Genomic DNA, 21009 nt, shown 5'->3' on the forward strand with positions numbered 1-21009 from the left:
GGTTATGCCTCAAGGCAACTAGTGGTACATGATATGAACTATCAGACCAATGATCTTGAGTTAGCATTGGTAATGTTTTCTTTAAAAATATGGAGACACTACCTACATGGAGTGCATGTAGATTTATTCACCGATCCACAGAGTCTGCAATATCTGTTCACCGAAAGAGAGTTAAAACTCTAACAAAAGAAGGTGGTTAGCCCTTTTGAAAGATAGTAAGAAAGAGTTAGTTAAACATGTGTATAGATTGGTCTTGTTGGGTGTTCGACTTAAAGATTCTCCAAAAGGGAATATCATGGTTCATTATAACTCCGAGTGTCAACTTAGTGGTTGAGGTAAAATGTAAAAAAACATCTTGATCCTCTATTGACTTTAAGGAATTGGTTCACGGTAAATCTAATAAGTACTTCTACCAAGGAGGGTGATAGGGTACTAAGTTATAATGGTACATTGTGTGTGCCGGATGTGGGTGAAAGAAAACAAATTCATTTTGGGTCATTGTTGATAGGATTGTAATGACCCAAGATGAACTAAGGTGAACTAGAGCCTCATGAGTTTTTCTTGAATCAATTTGAATTTCAAATGAGTCAATTTAGTATTCTTAGGCAGTCTATGAATTTTGGTTATGTTTGGAGGTTAAATGCCCAAGAACATCCATGACGTTAGGAAGGTGTTACTTAGATAGTGCTTGTGTGTATTGAGGTGTTTGAGTGAGTTTTATCTGTTTATTTTACTTGAAACCTACAAGATATGTTCTTATGACCTAGACGACTTAGTTTAGGAATTTCACTTCTGGGCACGACCCCACATAGGACACATAAGGGGCCCAGATAAGAGGCCAAGACTTGGACCAAACTTCTAAAGCAGTAACCAAACGACGACCCTAAGGACGGTCCTTTAGTCAACAATGGTCCATCGTCCTAGGGAATCAATTGTGCCTACAATTCAGGATGGCCAAGATCCATTTGGATCTAGGTATCAACCAACTAGACCCCACCAATGGTCCATGATTTACAAATGGTCCGTTGGTTAGGTCTTGTCTGTGAGGTCTAACAAAAGTTGTAAGTTTCTGCTTTGGCTTGGGGTGGTTGGTAAATTCACCCCAAGTATTTTATGACCCTAGGACGCTAGTTTTAGTGTTTGTTAGGTTTATTAAAGTGTTCTAAACCCTAAGATATCATTTTAGACCCATATTCCTAAAACCCAAACCCCTCCCTCTTAGAAGACTCTCTCAAGTATCCATTGAAGCTAGAAGTCAAGAATTGCTAGGACGACTGTTTGTTGTCGTTCCTTCATCAAAAAACTTTTCCATTTATTAAATGTGAGGTATGGTATCCGTACTTGAACTCTGTTCCATTCAAGGAGTCCTTTATAATAAAATTCCAAAATGGGTTCTCAACCCTAGTTTAATCTATCTTTAACTCTAAATATGGGTATTGCATGAAAACATTTCTAATAAATTATTAATAATATAATTTTTTTTTATGATTCAATGTTAAAACTTCAAATTATTAATATATAAATGGTTAGTATCTAATGTCATATACTAATTTGTGATTTTTAATAAAGTCTTAAAGACTTTTCAAAAAGGGAATTTGTTTAGCACCAAGTGAACTAGTTGTGAGAGGTGTTCCTTCCCAATGCGGGAAGGTAGGTTTAATACGTTCTCATGACATTGAGATTACAATGCTTATGGAATAAAGAGGGTTTCCCCAAGAAATACTAGCTAGTGGATCCACCAAGAATGGTATGTTCATGTTTTGGTTGTACCTTTGTAAGTAGACTACTTTCTTTCGATGTAGGGTTCATGATACCGGATTCCACATTTCACTCATGTAATCTATAATGGTTAAGGAAATTGTTCCTGAAAGTAAAATTAATAATGATATGTAAATGAAGATGGAAATTGACTAGAATGAGTTAAGGGATGTACTTAGGTTAGTTACGGGTATGGTACTCAACCTAGACATTGTACAAGTTAACTATAAAAGGAGTCCTAGAAGAGGGTCTTATGTATTATGGTAGCATGTAATATAAAATATGGGCTTTATATCATGACACCGTCACATAATGTTGAGTATGTTGATAAATATGTTATTGGTCTAAATTACTATATGCGGTGATAGCTATCTATGATGATATATGATAAGAAGCAAAGTGTTATCTATGATCTATTATCTTGATCACATGATTGTTTGGGGTTATAGTGCTTCACATGAGCATTGCAATTGTACGCTTGCTATGGGATTGTTGGTCAGGGTTTTCTATGTTATGTCGTAATGAGCTAGTGACGATGAATTGATATGGCTTTATGTTGAAGTTGTCTTTTGTTATGAACATGTTTAATTTTATTTTGATCCTTATATTGTATATTTTTATAATTGTGTGTGCATTAAAGGATTTTCAAATAACTTAGCATGTTTCTAATGAAATGGTTCTTTTCATACATGTCATCAAATGGTTTATTTGCATATACTCATACATCGTTCATGTGGTGTACTAACCCATGTTTTTATGTTTTCTACAATTATGTGGGTTCTGGCCAATGACTATCTAGAAGTCCGATAAAATAAGACTTGGAATCTTATCTCCAACTGTTGGTAGGTCTTGATGTTCGTGGATGTTACCTTTTTTTAAAAAATTCTAGCATTGTAATTGCATTGTCATAAGGAGAGTCTTCATTCCTTTATTGTTCGAAACATTGATGTAAGCCTATATGGCATATTAACTTTGTATTGGCTATGTCAAATATTTCTTCTTTTATTTAGATGGTTTTATGTGAGATGATCTTATTAAACTATCATTAATATATTGGTTATGCTTCTAAAAGAGAATCCTAAGTGAGGTTGCTATATGAGGATTCTATGTAAACTCCCTATAAGTAATATGTAAGAAGTCTATGTGAATATAACTATGTATATATAAAATCTTTAAATATCTGTGTTTTTTTACCTCTGATATGCAATGACGAATGCTAAGGGCTAGTAAAAGTCCACTTCGAGGACGACAACATCGGTTATGTTTAAGGGGTGCTCCCTAGATGTGACTAACTTGGTATCAGAGTGTTACGTTAAAAACAAATCGTAAGATCGCTGTCTCATTAAAGCAAATCTATCTAGATTCTTATTAATAATTGTAAAGAGCACCATATATATGAATGAGAGAATAAGTGATGATAAGGAAATGCTCACCTTCTATTGTTCTTATGTCGTGCCTCTAGTGTTTTAACTCTATGCGTCTTCTTTTCACCTAAACCCTTTTATTGTGATTATAATTATGACAACTTCAAGGGCAGCCACAATAAGGGTCGAGGAAAGAATTGCTAATACAGGAGCTCCTACCCATGAAAACTAAGCTCATAAGCAAGGCCATAGAGTTCCTTCAATAGAGCAAGTTCCTATGGGTGATTAAGTTTCGACCAATCTTCCACCTATGATAGATGGATCGATAAGGCCGACTTTTCTCAATTTAGCCTGATAGATGAATTCTCATGTTAATACCATTGCTTCTCAAGTCCAAGCTATGACGATTCAAGTGAATCATGAAGTTGGACCCCGTGTTCCACAACATGATACCACTATGTCTTCTTGTTTGAGAGACTTTAGTAGGATGAATGATCCTATAATCTTCCATTCAAAGGTTGGTGATGACCCCCAAGACATTATGAATGGGGTCTACAAGATCTTATATTCTATGGGGGTAACATCGATTTAAAAGACCAAGTTGGACGCCTATCAACTCAAAGTTGTCGCACAAAGTAGGTATGGGATAATAAAGTGCTAAGAGATGGTCCCTTGACTTGGGAGATCTTCAAAAGGTATTCCCTTGATAGATTATCTCCTAAAGAGAAGAGCGAAGCGAAGGTGGAAGAGTTCATCCACCTTCATCAATTAGGTATGGCAAACTATTATTAATATTATGATTTGTTATTTCAATTGTTTACTCTATTGATAGATGGTTACTTAGTTTCAACTTATTAGTATATCACTCTTATGGAGTAATCATATGAAGTCTAACTACACTTCAATAAGTATAAAAAAGTTTTAAATGTTCTATAATTTTAAGTGTATGATTGTGATGAAAGCTAAGAATATAATTGTATGTGACCTCGAAGAGGTTAACGACTTCGGTGTCAGCTGGAGTGTAGGATCTGGGTGTGACAAAATTTGTATCCTAGCATGAGGTTAAAATATCTTTGAACTAAGGCTGAAAACAACCACTTTGTGTAATTTCTTGCTTATGCTTGTAAAGTGCACCACAACCATGACTTATAGACTAAGTAATGTTAAGAATCTTTCCTTTTTCTACTCTTTATCGTGCTTTGAAGAGCTTTTACATTTTGTGTCATTCTAGCATCAAACTTCTTTCTTGTCTGTGTGTGTACAAAATGAATGCAAGAAGAAACACAAGCAGGAGATTTGAAGAAGCAGTTGCTAGGTAAACTAAGCTCCTTCTCAAGACCCGACTGCTGGAGTACAAGTGTCTATCAAGCCATCTACATTGACAGATGGAGAAGTTATAGCAGAACTGGTTCAGATGTCTCAAGACAATGCTCACACACAGGCTACCACAGTCCACACCACTAGAGAGGGTGTTAACAGGGAGAACCTACATTCTAGCGCCTTGGTGAAACGACTAAGATATTTCAGCAGGATGAATCCTCTAGTCTACTTTGGGTTTAAACCAATAAGGATTCACAGTAGTTGTGGACAAGATCCACAAGATTCTCTATGCTATGGGTGTTAATGAAGAGGAATCGGTTCTATGCTTTAAAATATAGAGAGTAGCAGGAGAAGTCAACTGATATGGTCACTATTACCTTACATGCCCTTTCTTTTCCTGTGTATGCATTGTTATATCAAGGATCCACTTTGTCTTTTATTACTCGTCAAGTAGCTAATAAATTTGATTTGCTTCTTGAGATCTTGTATGAACCTTTTCTAGTAAGTATTCCCATAGGAGTCAACTTTAGAGGTTAAAGGGTATATAGAGATTTCCCAATAACTTTTCTTGAAAGAGTTACCTATGCTGACCTAATAGAATTAACCATGCTTGACTTTGATATAATTTTGGGTATGGATTGGCTCCATAAATTATATGCTACCATAAAATATCGAAACAGGGTAGTAACATTTCAGGTTCCTAATGAGTTAGAGTTTTAATAGGAAGGGCGTAGTTCAACTCGAACAAGCAAAATAGTTTCCCATCTTAAAGACAATAAGATGATATGTAAGGGGTATTTGTACCACTTAGTCAGAGTCAATAACTTAGAACATGAATTACTTTCCATAGACTCAGTTTTGAGTAAGATAAATGAATCATTCTCCCTTGGGTAGGATGATGTGCTCAATACAAGGGAAGATTTTGTGTGCCCAATATTGATAATTTGAGAAATAATATTATTGAAGATACTTATGGCTCCAAGTAATCTATTCATCCAAGTTCCACCAAGATTGATCATGATCTCAAAGAGATCTTTTTGTGGGAAGGTATGAAGCGAGATATTTCTACGTTTATGGAGGAGTGCCCCAATATCCAACAGGTTAAGGCCGAACACCTTAAGCCTGGAGGTCTTACTCAGTAGATTGAGATCCCATTATCCTCACTTGTTCATTTCGTAAGGTTAGATATACTCTTCCTAAGTTTGATTTTGTTAATGAAACTCCAAATTTTAGTGCATTAGTCAATTTTTGTGTTTTATGTCCATAAGTGTGTGCTTTATATTTGCACTATATCACTTAATATGAGTTCATGCTTGCATTCATGTTGCTGTTTTTGTATAGCCTTGAAATTATTTTTGAGGTGCACGAGTTGTTATGTGGAGTGAGTTTAAGTAATATTGGGAAGGAAGTTCCTCAATCACGAATATGAAACTTCAGATAAGCTTTGAGTAATATGCATCATCAAAAGTAAGTTGCGGAATAGAAAATCACAAAGATAAAGTTTCAGGTATGTTGATGTGTTATCGAAAATACCCCATTTCTTTCAAAATTATGTGTAGTGTCATTCGGGGATGAATGTTCCTATGGGGGAGATAATAAACACTCCAAAAAATGTACTTGTATAGTGAAGATTCAATTAAGTTCTAAGAATATGTATTAGGGTACATAGACATTCCAATGCCCAATATTGAGTAATATTAAGCATATTAGAGAATATTGGCTTATGGGTGTCAACAAATTTATATGTATTAAATTTTACTTTGATGTTCAAATGCCCAAATTCAAGATTGTCTAGGAATTGTACCTGCAATGAAGACCCCAAACTAAAATGCTTAATTCTTTAACTCACAAAATAAGGTACGAGGTATCCTAGAGTCAAGCCTACGTACCATAACACATGATCACATAAAATAATCATGTATAGTAAGCAATTCACAATGATATAGTGAGGATCATTGGGACAACAATAAATGAACAACAAATGTTCAAGCACATGTGAAACACAGATGCTAACCGGCCAAGGGACAAGCCCAACCAAATTCTGTTAGGGCGGTTGGGCGTAGGTACACACATCTCTCAAGCCATGTGGGGCCTAGCTTCCTCATGAATTGAAGGTTCTAACGAACTCACCTAACTCTCTAACAAACCTAGGACTAATAGAAATTAAATAACTATTAAACCCAACAACCTAAGTTCTAATCGGGTGACACTAGCCAAGTAACTAGCTCAAGAAACATTCTCCTACCTAACCTAGCATGATCCAAAGGGGTTTATTATGGTATTAATGATAAAGAGGTACTTTATTAATTACCCTAGGTAACATTTAATTAAATTAAAAACTTAATGAATTAATTAAAATTAAAGGTCAAAGGCAAAACCCTTAGGAAAATTTCAGATTTGGCTAAATCAAATGTTCTACTATTTTTAGTTAATTTACGAGGGGAATTTTGGTAATTACAAATAGGTTTATTTAATTAAGTTAATTATCCTAAGTTTAATTACTCAATATCAGCTCCTATGACCTAGACTACCGTTATTTAAGTAGAAATGCACGACTTAAAACAGTGAGCAAAATGCCAGAAAAAACAGAAATACTTTCGATTTCTCTTAGGAGATTTCAAGGCTATTCTTGTATATTTTTCATGCAAAGTTCATGGTTATCTTCGTAGATTCAATTCTACAGTAAGGTATGGGTTTTCTTTCTTGGATTCCTCTCCCTAGTTCATCAGTATTTCCGATACTAGTTTATAAGGTAAATCTCAAGCATGTTGTTGGTATGTAGTGTTGATTGATCGTTATGTATAGGTGTCCTGGTTTGATAATGTCGAATGATACCTAATGTCTAGATCCGTATAATTAGATTATTATTTACATCAGATAAAGAATGTTGTAATGCCTAATTGTGTTCGAGAAAATAAAAATTGTTATGTGTCATTTATGAAGTTTAGTTTACTCTTATAAGTTGTTCATTGAATTGTTACTATAGGTTAATAAAATGTTAAAAGTGGACAAGTTAATATGATGAGATTACTACAATGTATTCATGAAATAATTGACTTGGCTAGTGATAATATCATAGTTTGATTTATGCCAATAAATTGGTTTACAATGTTAATTCCAAAATATGATATAAAATTAACTAATTACTAAGTTATACCAAATTAAGCATGACAAATGTAACTCAATTAATTCATAACAAAGGATATGTAAATTATTGGGAAAAGCCCCAACATACCCTATCCAAATGAACATTGAATATAGTATTACATTTAATAAGTTTATAATTTTCATAAAGAATGGTATAAGGCTACCAAATGACATTGAACAAGATAAGGTGAGTAATGACATAACTAAAAGCTTATGACTTATGAAATTGATATAGAATGGGTGTTAAAGGAAGTGAGACAAGTCTCACTTGCACCTCAACAATTATGTTAAAGATACTCACATGGAGGGTGTTAGAAATCATCAGACAAGTCTCATTCACACCATATTGATAATATAAGATTAAGTTCGCATTCATCAAGTAAAGAAAGGGATGAAAAGTCGTCGATTGAGTTAAGCATACCACATATTAGAAGCAAGTTTCCATAATATATGAGTCAACTCTAAAAGTTAAAAATATAAGAAATTGAGCAAAGCACCACTAGATTAGCAATGAGCTTGTGCAAGTACATACAAGCATAATGAGATAAGCCTATAACCAAGGTGGATAAGTAGTCTTTAAAACCTCGTAGTCTTTGAACTACGTTGCCAGCATTGGAACTAGCCAGTGGATTCTACCTAAGACACCTAGGTAGTATTCGGTTTAACTTTGGCAAGTGAACCACCCCTTTTAGTGTGGGACAGTCACTGGATTTCATGTTTAGCTTACATGATCTAAATTGGTTAATGCTCAAAGAAAGTATTCGATTTCACTTTAGCCGTTAATCACCTCTTTTCATTGTAAAGAACACCCTAGACTTGGTTTCACTTTCGCCGGTGAACCACCCCTTTTCAGCGTGGGGCAGACTTTGGATTTCATGTTAACTAACATGATCTAGGTTCACTTTGATCAGTGAACCACCCTTTTTCGGTGTGGGGCAAACATTGGATTTCATGTTAGCTCACAAGATCTTAATGCTAAATATTTATTTAAGAAAGATTATAATAAGAAGAAATGTAAGTTTTATGTTAACTAAGTAATCAAGAGCTTAAAGTATATCAAATCATCAGTGGTTGATCAGAATGAAGTTTTAACAAGTTATTGTATTATGTCAGTAAAGATATATTCCCCTGTATCTTCACATTATGAAAATGATAAAATATATGTCCTAGCCAATAAATATTTGTTTATAAAGATTTCATGCTTAATTAAAGAAGAATGGAAAGAATGACTTGTGAGTATGGTAGTCAAAACATTTCCTTAGTCCTTTGGGTTACTTACTTGATTCATTGTAGGTATGGTTCTACAAGGAATCTTTCATGACCCGCAAATACACTCTAGAAGTTAGAACATCCTTGTGTCATGACACGGCAAAATGACTTCAAGAAGTCTCATCTAAGCCTCTCATATCATTCATTGCATCATAAACATTCTAAAATGAGTAAAAAATTTAAACTTTCTTCACACACGAAGAACTCTCTCATAAACAACATGCAAGAGGAAAACTTTTCTTTAAAACATTAAATCTTCTAACCAATTTAATTGAACCATCTAAAGTTAGGAGTTTACAACACTTGGGACTAATCCATTACAAGATATAAAATAACGACTTAAGAGATAAAACAAACATGTGGATATTGTCCTTGATCAAGATCACGTATAATGAGTCACATACATCCTAAAGAATTATCAATATAAGAATATGAGATATTTCTACAAAGGTGACTCTAAGGTTCACTTGAGTTAGTTGTGAAGCGACCGCCCATACAATCCATTAAACACAAAATTAAGAAATCCTATAGACTACCTAAGATACAATCGTTCTCATTTAATACATTAGCATATATATGAGATGATATTCTCCTTCCAATGGCTATCAAAATATTTACTTAAGTAAATCAAGAAGATACCGTCTATAGTGACCTCTTAATGATTACCTAAATAATCCATAATATTACCTAAGGCATAGATCATGTCCACATAATTAACCAACATCCCTTACTAGATTTATTCTTAAGACATATATATGTAAGATAAGAAGTGGCCATTACTATGCCTCCTTCACACCTTAACTAGACAACCCTTAATTACTATAGATAAGTACTACATCATTTAAACATACTTTCTTAAATTAAATCATTACATTCGTTATTTCATTAAGAGTCATTCAACACATCTACGACATTCAAGTAAATGTATTTAAAAAGACCTAGGGACTCTCACTAACACGTTCAAAGCCTATTGTGCAATGTCTAGATAGTGTCCCATACTACCACCTAAACATCATAAAACTTGTCTAATTCTAGTAAGTAACCCATATAATGTGAATAGGCACTAATTGATATAGAAAATGTTAGAAACTCATGGAATTCGGACTTCAAACCTACTGCGATAAAGTTGTTCTACTTGCCAAGGGTAGAACTAGGACACATCCAATATAGGCACATGGTTAAGGAATATGAAGGGAGTTCTTTGTATTCTAGTCTTATACAAAACTAGAACTACTTCCATAACATGTTCATCACCCAATAACATTTACCCTACCAAAGTGGTCCTCTTAGGGCTACATTCCAATGGATACAAGAAGCTCCTTATGACTTTCCTAAGGTTTGATATGATGTTATTCCAGCCAATAAACCTTAAGTCCATAATCCTTTACTTTAAAAGATACCATTACGACTTTCGACTTCAACATACATAACCTTACTACATGGTTCATGGTTTCACAGAAGACACTTAAGCATTCTATGTCAAGACAACACATATTCATAGTCATACAAGAATCAAGTAAATGACAAAGGAACAACCACCTTAACACATATTACTAGTCATTCTATAAGCACATAGGAACAACCATTATAATCTTTATATCATCCTACGCACTACCATATCATCAATATAACTATTATAGATATATATAATTGAGTAGTAACAACCATGCATAAACCCTAAGACTACACACCATGCATAAACCTTAAGACTACACATACACATAGTCATGGTTTGCGTAATTTTATAACATACATACAAGAACACATACTTTCATATTCCTTCACATAGAGATAGATATAGTCATATTTCACACAAAACAAATATACAAAACATTATAGTACTTCAAGTAGTCCCAACGAGTCCATGATCATCATATTGCTTAAAGTTAACGCTGATAAGGCCACATCAATTGCAGGTAAAGAACATAACACCACAACCTTAAGTGGACCATAGAAATCACAATATAATTGAAGTCTAATTAACATAAAAATAAAGGAATTGGGGAAGCATACCTCACTCCAACTTACCATTTCGATTTCAAGGCTAAATCATCCAATCCGATATTACAAGGACCATACCAAAGGCCATAACAAACAACTCAATACAATTATATCATTAATAAATGAAACTAGGTAAGTGCATTACATACTTATAAATCTAATACAACGTAGATATCAATTGAATATAATTATTGGATCATTATAAAACCCATAGAAAATTATATTAGAACCCATAAGCTTTAAGTAAATATCAATTCAGTAAGCTTAGCATGCAATATATCTATGAGTATTCATTAATAAATGAATCAAATTGAAACAGCCTATACATAATACATACATAATATATTCATTTATCAAAATCCCATAACAACCTACACATGAATTCATGTATTTCAAAGCATAATCAATTCACCCATATGTTAGTGAAATTTAAAGAATTAAGAAGATCAAGGGTTCATGGAGAATTTCATTGAAAACATCAATTATACATAAATTTCATCATTTATAACTGTTTGGAAACTATTTATGCAAGAACACAAGACATCGAGTGTAAATTGCACTTTTTCATCTTTTTTAAATCTTTTGAAAACCATCTTTGAAAATGGATCTAAGGTATAGAAAACCTTAAATGAATAACTTCCATACATTATTGGAAGAATCGAATCAAAATTGAAGAATAAATTTCATTGAAGAATCGTCTTCAAGCAACATCTTCATCTTGAACTCACATGGATGTTTTTGGAGAACTTTAGGAGGGAAAGTGTTTTTATTTAGGTGTCAGGGTTATAATTAGAATTAAACGACTGATATACTCTTAAAATACCCATAAAAAACAAAAATAATCGTCCTCCTATTTTAAAAAGTGTTGAGGTGAAATCACAACTTCACCCCTAACACTACTGAAAACAGGCAGAAAATAGGAGCCATCGATATGACCATCAACGGACTGTTCGTCAGGCCACGTCACATTGATGTGGGTTTCGTTGATTTGTTAAGAGATTAATAAACCTGCAAGAAATTTGGATCCATCGATGAGACCCATCGATGGGCCGTCTCCTCTTCGATTGGTTCGTCGTTTCGCCACTATGTGGCAGTGTCAGTCTCTAAGTTGGGGTCCTCCCTTAGGGCCCGTTTTTGCGTCTTATGTGGATTTGTACCCGGATGTTTCTACCCCAAATATGTTTGTACAATTTTAGGAGCTACCACATGAGTTTCATAAAAAAAGAACCCGTAAAACTCGACGAAACATACAAAGACACACACATAGTCGTTTCAAGGCAAGGCTTTTGAACATCATGGACGTTCTTGGATGTTTGACCTCCAAAATTCATGAAACATAACACAATGCCTATAAACACCATATAAATTCATTTTACTACCATATAATCTCATGAATCACAAATATACATGTAAAACCACATATGAGTCACACAGATGAATTAACCGTCGAATGTCATGATCGTTCATTGACATTTGACTTCCAATGCACCTAAACTCTTATCTAATGCCTATATATCACATTATATACAAAATTAGGACCTTATATCACCATTACAATCACATTAGTCTCTATCTTTACCTAAATAATTTTTGGGGTCTTACAATCTCCCCCACTTGGACAACCTTCTTTCTCGAATGACACTAGCAACTCTCCCAACACTTCCAAGAGTAAGGATTCAATTAAAAACTCGTAAACATTTAATATGACATACAATCTATAATTACACATAAATTTAACATAATTAAGTGATCATAGCATAACAAGAAACTAGAAAACATTCTATAACTCATCATGCTATAAAACTCACATGCTTCATTCCAACTAGCAAAATATAATTTTATATTTAAAATAAAACTTATAAACATCAGTTATAAAAACATTAAAACAGTTTTAGACTAAAGAATCAATTAATCGAATTTCGAAAAAGTTCACAGTGAAGTGGCAGTTTTCATTAAAGTGATTAGATCAAATTTTAAAAAAAATGAAATTTATGATGTAGAAATGATAATATTAAAGGTAACTTCATATAAAATTTAACAACCCTAAAAATTGATATGCTAAATAAAGCTTAATGTGTCAAGAATGCCAATGATTAGACCGGGTTCACACGGATAGATGCGTGTAGAACCAGACTTCGGAACCCTTACTACATTCAATCGAACTAACATGGGGAGTTAGTTGATCTATGAAAGGTTGGGTCCAAAAAAGTAGGGCTCTTGAATAAGAAGATTTACTCGAAGTAGTCTTTACCGGACATAAAGAGAATAAATCTTACGTTTGGAGGGTCTAGGAGTGAAATAGTCTTTTAACAGGATAAGGGTTGTATCCTAATTACCCTAAATATATAATTAATTTTTTGATTAATAAGGTGTAGGGGAATTTTTGGGAGAGAGGGCCCAAATTGGGCTCTACAAGTGAAGTCTTGCTCCACCCGAGTTCGAACCTAGGTGGAAGCAATGAATTAATTTTTTTAAATTTAATTTTTCAAATTTATGTAATTAATATATATTTATTAGTTAATAACTTATTTAAAATAAAAGGAAATAATATTTTTAATAATTAAATAAAACCGTATTTGACTAAGTCCTACACTGGATTCCTAAGACTAAGAGAACTCTTCGCTCCCATGCTCATCTCTCTCTATCTGACGTCTCTATCACTCTCATTCACGTTTTATCTGCCAAAATAACTCTAAAAACAGTAGTTAAACCAATTTTTTTCACACTTGGAGAGCTCACATGAAAATATAAGAAAAAACAAACGTTAATCAATCATGTAGACAAAGAGAAGGTTTTCCTTCGAGTTTTATGTTAAACTTATGGTGTTGGAGTTGTGTTTGGAGGAGTTCTTTTGGCAGCAATTCGCGTTTGAACGTCAAGAATGTATGGGTTCTCTAAAGACCCCTTAAGGTTCAAAATATTCATCACGAAAACTAGGATTGTTCCCGCTGCATGTCCCTGTCACTAGCTCCCATGGAATAAGAGGTTTATTATGTTTGCAGGTAGAAAACAAGGGATGAAAAGTATTTCCATGATTATTATGTGTTTATATGTACACTTTGAATTATATGACTTATATTGATGTTTCCAAATATTAACTACGTGTGTATGTGTGTTGCCAAGGCTATTGCTCAAGTTTTAGGACTTGAAATAACATGATACTTCTCTACATTTCATGTACACATGCTGATGTAAATGTTATGTTCATATGAGTTTAAATGTGGCTGATTTGTGAGATAATGTCTTGTCAAAATGAATTCACGAAGACACACCTAAAATGTTCTAAATGCACTATGGAACTCCCCTATTAACTAACGTTTACTTGATGAAAGGATGCTCAAAAATTAAAATAAAAATTCCAGCTTCTATTGATGAATTTTTGTTAGTAATGAGGGTTCAAAATGTTGAATAACATGAATAAAAGAAGTGAGGTCATGGGAATCCAATTCAGGACCTCTAGGCAATGAAGGATAGTAAAGTAAATGAATGAAAAGAAATGAGAGGCATTGAAATCGAACCCACAACCTTTAGGCAATGAAGGAGAGTCAAAGGAAATGAAAGAAAAGAGACGTTAGGCGTGGGAATAGAAGCCACGACCTCCTAGGTAGATTTAAGGAGAAAAATTCAAAGAAATGAAAGAGGGGTTATGGGAGTTCGATCACACATCCTCTTAGTTCCAATCAGAAAAATATGAAGAGAAATTAAGGGAAGGGTACCCAAGCCATATGGATAAAACCAGAGTGCATAAAAAAATGTAAATATTGTTCAATGGGATTTGAAAATAGGGTTCCCTTACCCAAATTCCGTATTGATACATAAGTGATACATGAATTAAATGTTCAAGAATAATGCTGCCTACTTATATCGAAATTTAGATCTTGGCATACATACAAGATGCATAAGTCTTATACCACATAACCTTAGGAAGATATGAATCACTTAATCCAACTATGAATGAATTCTCATGGCTTGTATGTATAGATCCATAAGTCTAACATACGTTTAAAAAAAAAGTGAACCTATGATGTATTTAATGAAATGATGTAACCCTCGAAGCTTTAAGTAAGAGTGTAAAACACACTAAATAACCAATTGCATTGGCATACGATGAAACTAATATTACCTGAGGAAATGATGAAACTCTAGAAAGGTTGAGTAAGAGTGTGAAACACACAAATGGCCAAGCATTGGAATATGATGAATTTAACATTAATGTAAAAAGATGTGAGTAATTATGAATTACAAATGTGATAATGTTAATGAATGTGGTGAAAACACAATATGAGGCTAATGTAAAAGATGAGAGCAATCTTAAATGAGCCTAAGTAATGTTACCAAAATTTACTCACATATGAGAGTGTAAAGTTAATGAAGAGACCAGTCTCTTTGAATAATCTAATTAAAGTATAGAGATTAACACACTTATAATAATGATGAGATGAGAAATAATCTATTGAGCTATGATGTCCTCACACTACAAGCCAACTTCCATGACGTATGAGTTGAATGTAATGGAACATTATATATCGCACCGATAGACTAGCTATGAGAGGTGATGCCTTCTCTCGAGAATGGAAGATGTTCATGTAAGTCTAATAAGATGAGACTGTCCAGCATTCTTGGTATGGGTCTCCTTATATATCCTAGTCTCCGAACCCATACAGCCAATATAGGGATTCGGCGGGGTTCAATTCCCATGTATGCTAGAATATTTTGGGTTACTCTCGATGGTGATTCCCCTTCTTTTCGGTGTGGGGTTTCATGACACTAGATTTCATGATGTTCACATGATTTATGTCGGTTAAAGTTAAAGTTCCCAATGAATGAGTGAGGCAAGCCTCAAATGATGCACATAATGAAAGGAATGATACACAAGTTTTAGGATTGGATAATCAAGAGGTGAGTTAGATTCAAGTCATGACATTAGGTCATTCTTGGTCATTCAACAACAAATCCGATGAAAGTCTTATCAAAATCGTAGGTATAGCTTGTGTTACACTGGCCCATAAATGAAATGAAATGAAGTACGTATGAATGAATGAAATAGACTCTGTGTTTGATAAAGCAGTCTCCCTAGTTGAGGTCCCATATGTTAAACCCTCATATTCGGGAAGTGCTAATGTCAAGTCAATTATTCCAAGGTCTCATGGCATACGAATAAATGATATGAACAAAGTTATGTGTTATATGAACTATGATATGTGCTCTATGCAAGATGTTATGTGTTGTGTGAAATATTAAAAGTATTATGATGCATGATATCTCAAGCTATGACTTTCCCAATCAAAATTTAAAAATTTCTCTCACTTTCCTTATTGAAATTTAGAAAGCTCACTAATTTTCCTAATCCCAATTTGGCAAGTCCACTGACTTGACTTTCCATAATCATGTTGCTAGGAAAGAGATATTCTTATGCATGCATGTACTCGATGTGTGCTTGCATAAGGGCTCCATTTAGTCCCGTATCGGTTAGAGAACTAGAACATCTGGCGTGGCATAGATAATGAATCCACTCGACTCGAAGTTCTAATTAACGATATGGAGCATATGTATATGAATCTCTCGTTCTCTTTTTTACTTCCTCAAATGTAGTTCAAATCTTTGATGGTTCTCAAAAAATTTACAATTTTAACTTGAAGACTTTCTTGAGCTCTACTCTTATATCTATCTTGAATGTCAATTATGAATTCAAGAATTATAGTTAATGATATGAAGGATCTAGGTGATAATTTTGACTCATGAATACATACTCTCCAATCTTATACTTTCCTGCATGAGTCTTGAAACAAGTGACTAGAAGTTTTAGAAGACTCTTCAAAAGAACTCGAAGGAACTTGTTCAAAAGGTTCTGAACAAATACCAAAATTTAATCTTGACTTTACCTCGTATTTGAATTATTTTTTCAAAGTTATGATTCATGTTATGTATGATTTATAAGTTTTTAACGTGTTTAGAATCAAAAAGAGTGAAAATATACTTTAAATAAAGCTCAAATAGAACGACCTGTGGCAAAATGGAGGGAGCAGGTGACCCAGGGGATATGGGTGGCGCGGGGCGCCAACTCCTGGATTAAAGAGAAGGGTTTGGGGGTGCTATAGAAGGTGTGCCTCTCCAAGCCCCAACCCAAAAATTCTGCCGAACGTCCTTGCTCTTTTTCTCACCCTAACTCGCCTAAAATCAAGTAGTTTGTTCCCCTATAACATGATTCTATTACTTAACCTAATTAAACTCAAATATACAAAACATAACACTCAAATTAGTCAATTTAATCTAAATAATTCATCAAAAACTCAACAAAACAAGATTTAGAATGAACCTCAAGGATACCTATCAAGATATCAACAAGAACTCAAATCTTTAAACTTTAACCATAAAATTTCACTGAAAATAACATGATTGGCATGTGGGTGAACTAATACAACAAAATGGGATCTTACATACCTCTAAGAGATTAAACCCATGGAAAAATCTACAACTAAACTCAAGAACGTCGATGAACGCCTTCATCCATTCATCTATTCTCTTTTTATCTCTTCTTTCCTCTTCTTGAACTGTCACATAACACCCTCGGTGTTTATTAGAATTATAAAACTGAAACTAATATGATTAGACCCTTAAAATAATATTAAAAATGAAATAACTCTGATTGAATAAGGAAAGGACTAAAATATCCCTCACTATTTCGGCTAACTTTCCTTAACTGAAAAGCCTAAATTGAAAAGGTTATATTTCACTCATCCAAACTCGAAACATAGAAAACTTGTCGTCTTCGGAAAGATAATTCAAATATTTTTCCTATGATACCTTGTATCACACCTTTATTTTTTTTATAGGAGTCATAGTTGTTTTATGTTGACCTAAAACTCATACTTAGCTTATCTTGAAAAATTTTAGATTTTGCTTTTCCATATTTAATTCTTTTTTGAAATCTTGCGGATAAATCTAGTGAACCGGCCTAATATATAAGAAACTTTAAATACCTTTGTAATATATCACTCACTACGAAGAACGGTTCCAGTCTTACTTCTAGAAAAACATAATGAAATAATAATACTTCAAAATATCCCATTTATCAAAAAATATAATGAAAGGCTAAGTCTCAAAGTCGCCATCTTAGACATACGAATATATTGGGACATGGACCATATTTCATCATATAGAAAATAGTTATGTCTATTGCAGTACTTTCAGTAAGGCAATCTAAACATCAACATGTCTTCAAATCTAGTGAGGACATACCAACTCTTGCTTGAATGAACACTAATCCAACTTACTTAGCTTAGTGGATCTCCTAGACTACCATACGTGATCATCCAAAAAGAATTACCTGTCAATTCCCATGTTGGTTTCTTGATTTAAATGGAGACTTAAGTTAACATAAACTCTCATCCCCACATCGGTGCTTCATATTACTCCCAAAATATACTTTAGCGCATACTTTTAATAAAATTCCCTTCCTTTCGGTTGAGATAATTTATTGAACCCTTTAGCTTTATAAAGATCCTTTTGGAATCAATTTTCCCCTAATTGTATGATTGTGATGAAAGATAAAAAGAGGATTGTCTGTGACCTCTATGAGGTTAATGACACCGGTCTCATCTGGGGTTTAGTATCCGGGTGTGACACTACTTAACACTAAGATACAGTAGTTTAACTTCGACTAGTTACCGGATGTGTTGGACGTTTGACCTCCAAGCACTTCCAATTATTATATAATTCCTATTAACAATATTATTAAAAATTTTATGACTTTAAAGCATCACTACACACATGTTAGGCTGTAGTTTTATCTAGGTCATTTTTAGAGGAGATACAGGAAAATCCATTTCTTGGATTACACCACTAGGCTTTTGATGCTCGGCTTTCACTTGTTGGAAATTTAGAAAATTGGCTACAAACTACGCTATGTTCCTTTATAAGATATCTCACCAATATAGCTCCCTAAGATAATGGTACATTTCGGTTGAACCCGGAGAGTTAGAATATCGGGAATCATGAGCTTCTTCACACCCTATTCCTCAAATCATCCACATCTGGTACACATAGTCTATTTTGGTACCTTACCACACCTTTCACAACTGGGGAGCACTCCTTAGATTTTATTGGAGGCGCCATCCTCAAAGAGAACTAAGACTAGCCTCTTAGCATTCATCATTATATTGATAGGTTCAATATGCAGAAAATTTAAAACTTTTCGTATTCAATTACTTCAATATGTTTACTTAGACCTCTCACTTACATATAATATATTCCTAGCGAGTATACTTAGACTCCTAGTATTAGAAGATTTTATAGTCTTCTACTTTTATGCCACATATAGAAAACTTAAATAATATAGTCTCAATAAGGAAGTCTTATATTAAACCATATAAATGGAGTCAACCATATGAGCACAAGCCCTTACACAATGCATAAATGCCACTTAGGTCTTACAACAATATCTTGAAACAACTAGAGTTAAATGATCATCTTTAGACTATAACAAAGAAACATAGCTACAGTAATAACAAGCAATCATCATCAGACTTAAGGAAATACACAGTTGGAAAATGATTCCAAGACTTCCTTGCAAATGAACACAATCTCGTAAAAGATTGGAACCTAAAATGTTGGGGAAAAAAGGAGTAATGGGGTTAGCACATTACTTGTACTAAGTATGGAAACATATGCACATACAACGTAGAAATCATGCCAAAATGGAAGTTAATTCAAAAGCATTCAAAGATACTTTGAAAAGTCTTTTGCACAATTTAGAACCAATACAAGTCAATAAGCACGTACTCCTTAAGTTTAGACCATGTGTAACACAAGACCAGCAATACGAGGTCTAGTCATGTTAATATGCATATCAATATATTGAGTACATAATCAAGAAGAATCTATCATCAAGTAAAAATATCAACAAGCATGCATAAGAGTTCATAACATATTAATAAACGCAACCTCATCACTCATACACCCCCTATGAAGTCCATTTGTGGATTGACTAAGTAAGGCCCAAAAACCTTACTCAACAAAGTAAACCCAAAAAAACTATAAGAAATGTCAAACTTTACATAATATATCTTTAAGAGTAGACATTATCGTACTTTAGATATAGAGACCAACCACATGTTCATAAGTGAAACCACTATAACATAGTATCATTGACATGTAAGATCAATATATACAGATCATTTAATGTTTATTAGCATAAAAGTACATAAGAACATCCTTTTACGACTTCCCTCAAGGCTAACTAGTGCAATTGTACAGGTAGAGCCCCATACTATTGCCTAGACTAAGACAAACCTCTTAGGTAATCAAAGATAGAGTTCACTTTATTACTTCGTTTTACCTTTGGGAACATAATGACTTAATCGACATAGCCAGATGACCTAATGTGGAATACGGTGCCATGGAACCCTACCCAAAAAAATGGTGGACTATTTGACAAGGTAGTCCCAAAACATGAACACATCATCTATGTGGATCCACTAGCTACTATTCTTTGGGGCAAACATAGTTCAATATCGGAGATGTATTTACGACCCTCTTTATTTTCCATGGATTATTGTCACCAATCTCATTAGTACAATAGTGAACCTACCTTCCCTATATGGGAAGGGATACTCCTTACTTCTAGTTCACTCAGTGCTAAGCTAGATTCCCATTTTAAATGTCTTTCATTAATAATCATAATTTAGTTTAGGTCATTGGGGTCTACCATTTATATAGTCATAGTCATTGCTCTATAGGAATTGCGTGCGTATGTCATTTTAATACAATTCACACATCTGAGGTTCACACAATTACATAACTATATAATGAAAAGGCACATTGGTAATTCATCATCAACATTATATCATTACATCCTAGAAAACAACTCACAATCCATAAATCAAGACATTTCAATTCAACATCATACCAACCCTTATTAATCTTGTTATAAGGTATACTTCAATATAACTTCATCACCAAACATCTATAATTGAAGTAAAGGTTTTATATCACAATACTTACCAAATTTCTTTCCAATGTCATGATCCATGGACTTCCCATAAACCGACCAATTCCATCCAACAATAGGTGTAATATAATGACACAATAGTAATTATCAAAATATTGAAGTCAGTTTCATCATCACTTTACAAATTAAATTAAACTAATA

The sequence above is a fragment of the Solanum lycopersicum genome, chromosome 5, assembly GCF_036512215.1.
Source record: "Solanum lycopersicum chromosome 5, SLM_r2.1".
In the NCBI taxonomy this organism is placed as follows: domain Eukaryota; kingdom Viridiplantae; phylum Streptophyta; class Magnoliopsida; order Solanales; family Solanaceae; genus Solanum; species Solanum lycopersicum.